The sequence below is a fragment of the Octodon degus genome, unplaced genomic scaffold, assembly GCF_000260255.1.
Source record: "Octodon degus isolate 3935 unplaced genomic scaffold, OctDeg1.0 scaffold00302, whole genome shotgun sequence".
Classification (NCBI taxonomy): Eukaryota; Metazoa; Chordata; class Mammalia; order Rodentia; family Octodontidae; genus Octodon; species Octodon degus.
Genome location: NW_004524878.1, coordinates 52,629 through 57,664, shown reverse-complemented (window position 1 = coordinate 57,664; position 5,036 = coordinate 52,629). Strand labels below are relative to the sequence as shown.

The window sequence follows — 5,036 nt, the reverse complement described above, 5'->3', positions numbered from 1 at the left end:
TGGTGTTTGTAAGTAGGATCACAAGTCTGCATCTTGTACAGCAATTAACCACTAAGAAGAATATATGCAGTGTATTATTTGTTGAAACTGTACTTTTGATTTGATTTGAAACTGTCTCATTGCTATATGTTTATCAATGAAACTTTGAAAAGAAAAAAAAAGTTGTTTATTGTTGCTAAAAATAAATATGTGAGGATTTAATTTTTTATGTGTGGCATATTTCTTATATTCATCTATTGGTTAATCTGCGTTGTCAGAAATGAAAATTTTGGGACTGGGGAATTGGCTCAGTGGTAGAATGTTTGCCTAGCAAGCTGGAAGCTCTGGGTTTTGTCCTCAGCACCAAAAACAAAAAGTAAAAATATAAAACAATGAAAGATTTTTCCTTTAAAATTCAATAAGATTTCATTGCAGGAATAAATTTAACTTTCCCATTAAACTGAAAGAATGGCTTGCATGCTGAATGTTCCTCGAAGACCATGTACATGGGACTTGGATGCAATATGATGTTATTTTGAATTTAGCATCATTAGGAAAATTTCAACCTAAGCAGTGCACTAATCCATAAATATATTGGAGGAAGAAATATACTGCATGTGTGCTTTGAAATAGTTTGTCTCATTCCAAACACACCTCTCTGTCTCAGACACTGATTTCTAGCTTTCACATATTCACTGTTTATATTAAATCTCATTTTTAATTTGTGTATTTTTTTCTGATGAAAATCCTAAAAAGTTTCACACATCATTTCTAATGGCATTCTCTTTAGTGGAGGATCTTTCATGATTTTCAAGATGAGTGCAGAAATGGGAGGATTCCCAATATTTATTGTGTACATTTGGCTTCCCTCACATATTCTTTCATGATCTTGAATGCTTTAAGAAAAATAAAACATTTCCAACGTTGTTCATATTTGATCCAATTCTTTGTCTTATGAATATTTTCAGGTATGAATACCTTTGTACCAAGTGATTGTTTAATACTGCATACAAAAAATGGGTTCTCTGCACTGTACTTTCATGTCAGACTAAGTCACTTTATGTATTCAAAGTTAATTTTTTCTCTGAAAAATTTTAATGTCTATGATGATTATTAGAGTAACAAAAGTCTTTTTAAAAATAATTGCTTATATTCATACTGTATGACTCCTTTCATGTCTTTGACAAATGCTGTATCTGGTAAAAGCTTTCCCACGTTGTTTGCATGCATAAGTTTTCTCCCCAGCATGAGCTTGTTCATGTCTTCAACAATAACCCTGTGTGGTGAAAGCTTCCCCACATTGCTTACATTTGTAGGGTTTCTCACAAGTATGACTCCTTTCATGTGCTTGACAATACATGTACAGAAAGCTTTCCCACATGGCTTATATATATAGGGTTTTTCCTCCATTGTGAATTATTTCATGTTTTTTACATTGACTATGCCTGTTGAAAGCTTTCCCATGTTGCTTACAAATATATGGTTTTTCTCCAGTGTGAATTCATGTATTTTACATTGACTATGCCTACCGAAATCTTTCCCACATTGATTACACACATAGGATTTCTCCCCAGTATGAGTTCTTTATGTATTTTATATGCACTGTGCGTCCCAAAGCTTTTCCACATTGCTTACATACATAGGGTTTTCCCCCAGTGTGGGCCCTTTCATGTCTTTGACAAGAACTATGCGTGCTGAAAGCTTTACTACATTGTTTACATACATTGGGTTTCTCCCCAGTGTGAGTCCTTTCATGTATTTTATATACACTACGTGCACTGAAAACCTTCCCACATCAGTTACATACATAAGATTTCTTGCCAGTGTAGATCTTTTCATGTCTTTGATAAGAATCATGTTTGCTGAAAGCTTTCCCACATTGCTTACATATGTAGGGTATTTCTCCATTGTGAGCCCTTTTATGTTCTTGACAACATCTGTGTGTAGTAGTAAAACTTTCCTGCATGCATGCGTAGGGTTTCTCCCCAGTGTGAGTTCATTCATGTAATTTACAAAGCATCTGTGTCCTGAAAGCTTTCCCACATTGCTTACATATATAGGGTTTCTGCCCAGTATGAATTCTTTCATGTATTTTATATACACTGTGTGTTCTGAAAGCTTTCCCACATTGCTTACATATGTAGGGTTTCTCCCCACTGGGAGTTAGTTCATGTCTCTGACAATGACTCTGTGTGCCAAAAGCTTTCCCACATTGCCTACAAATATACAGTTTCTCTCCAGTGTGAGTTCTTTCATGTACTTTACATGCATTTCATGTGCCAAAAGTTTTCTCACAGTGCTTGCACATATAGAATTTTTTCTCAGTGTGAGTTTCTTCCTGACTTTGACAATGACTCTGCTGAAATCTTTCCCACATTGCTTACATACATATGGTTGTTCCTCATTGTGAGTTATTTCATGATTACCTAATGATGTGCCATTATTTAAGGATTACCCACAGTCCTGACATGCATAGGATTTTGATCCAGTGTATCTCTTTCACGTTTGTTATTACCATGGTGAAAATTCAAACCTTTGCCACGATATATACATATACTGTAAGGGTCAAGTTGCCGTGAAGTTAGACCCCCAAGAGTTGGTCTCTCATGCAAATCACAAAGGGAAAGCTTTATTATCTACATATACATAGGGCGGTCTGCACACGCAGGAGCAGTGCCCCTCTTTCAGTGAAACAGGCATAGTTTTTAAAGGCGAAAACCACAAAATTGGGTGGGAGCAAGCAAGTTACAGAAGCAGATCGCATTGGTTAGTGTAGGCTGGCCTTTAAAATAATTGGTGGATTACAGTACCGGATGACCAGATGGAGTAAGTCTGGGGGTAGTTGGGGGGACTAACCTTGTGGTTGTCACATTCCGGGAACGTTTTTAAGAAATCGGGGCACTCTGACCTGGGACATCCTGTTGTTATGGCTTTAAATAGTTAGGCCATGGGTTTGGGAATGTATGTCTCTTGCAAGAATTTAAACAAAGGGAGGACCAAGGGCAACTTCTTGGCTAACTCAGTGGTTTTAGTTACTTTCTAAGTAACAGGACCCCATCTGAGGTTTTTATGTCCTCTTTGTTTTAGGAACATGGATTGCCTAGGCTCTATAGCCACAAACCGGTGGGTGGGCCCTCTTACTGAAAGACATTTTATTTTTAACCTCATATATATATTCTTAAAATTGTTGGACTTTACAATACAAGTGTTCACTGTATCATGATTTCTTTGCTGGATTTGATCACAGTTGGGTGTAATTAAGCATCTTACCTCTTGATAACATATAAAGGATTTCTCTTCAGAATTATTTCCTTCACTGTATTCAGAGTAGGATTTCTCACATTTCTTATATCCATATGGTTTTTCTTCAGGATTTGTTTTTGCATGTGTCTGAAAGAGCTGCAAATCAGTGGAAGTTTGCAAATGTCTATTACAGGTAGACCATTTTTGTTCAGATCCACACAGCTCATATGATTTGGGTCCAGTGTTATGTATGATAGGCACGAGGGGTGATGAATGACCAATCAGAGACTTCCTACTTGCAAGGCTTTCCCCTGGTTTTGTACCAAGCAGTTTTATGTGCACATGTGTAAAAGGACTCATAAAGAGCATTTCTCCATGTTGATACCAGAATTTATACTGACATCATTTATAATCCTCTGCATTTCTTGCAATTTTCCTGTAATTTTTGTACTCATCTTCAACTTGATGGTCATCCCAGTTTTTTCATATAGCAGTCAGATTCCTAAAGTTTTCCCACATCACATCTCTACAGAACTTCTTCTGGGATGAATCCAGCAAAGCCCACTCCTCCAAGGTGAAGTTAACAGCCACATCCTCAAAGGTCACTACCTCCTGAAATCCCAGAGCTGGGGAGGCTGAAAACTGGCGGATCACTATGAGTCCAGGTAGTGAGACCCACTGCATGGCTGGAGGGTATCCCTGTTGCTTTCCACGCGGCCTGTAGCCTACAGAAATCTTAGCTCCAAGCTGTTTATCCAGCGAGGGGATTCCTCTCTCTGAGTCCCTCAACTATTTTTTTTCTTCTTCAAATTCTGCAAGAAGGGCTTGCTTAGTACATATTTCAACCTTACTCTTCTCTTGCAATTCTTTGATTTATTTTTGTAAAAGCTGAAGTTCTTCCTCACTATAAGGATACATCGCCTGGCATTTATCTTCAGGAAGCAAAATGTTAGGGGGAGTACACAAAATCAACTGCAAAAAAAAAAAAAACTGCTCCATTTTGCCAAAAATGTTATAAAAATATCCTTTCATGAAGCAAAGAGACTTCTCTGTGCATTTAACAATCTGGACTGGGGTAATGTGACAGCCTCGAATGCCCTCCAGCTTCTTCAGAATAACCTGTTCAACAGTCTGCATCACTTCAAACAGGTAGTTTTGAAATTCAGTGTGGATCCTAAACATGCAAGTTAGTGGTGTGAGGCCAAAGAACTGGGCCTCTTAGGTCACTGGATCCACAGATAACTTGATTTACTTGGCTATTTATTCTCTTTTTTAAAAATTAATTTTATTGAGAAACAAATAGCAGTGAGGCAGTTTCAAAACCAATTAATAGGACAGTTTCAATAATTAATACATTGAATATTGCTATCTTCCTATTGTTTATTAGTAGTACAAGATGCATACATGACAACCTGTCCAAGTACTATTAGTACAAATCTTTCTTCTCATTGAATTAAGAGAAAGTTGCTGTATATCTATCCTAGCTATTTTGTATATAGAGATATAAAATGGTCCTTCCTTTGTGTCCCTTTTTTGTTTATTTTTGATAGAGATGGGTATTCCATTGCCATCTAAATATTGTAGGTGTGGGAATTCAGCATAATAATCTAATATAGTTCAGTAGTCCATAATAGTAGTGGGTTATCTGTAGGACTGGCAATGTCAGAAGTTGTTGACTTGAGCCTTTCAGAGCTCAACATATTAATATGGCTTTACTTTTTTTTAAAAATTTTATTTATTTATTTATTTATTTATTTATTTATTTATTTGTGTGTGTGGCCAGCTCAGCCCACCAGGGGGCGGGGCTGGCTGGC

At 37.0% G+C, this 5,036-nt stretch overlaps 1 pseudogene; it reads right to left on the bottom strand.

Annotated features, from left to right (window-relative positions):
• LOC101584152 overlaps positions 1-5,036 on the bottom strand; it is a 31,236-nt pseudogene that overhangs the window by 8,361 nt on the left and 17,839 nt on the right.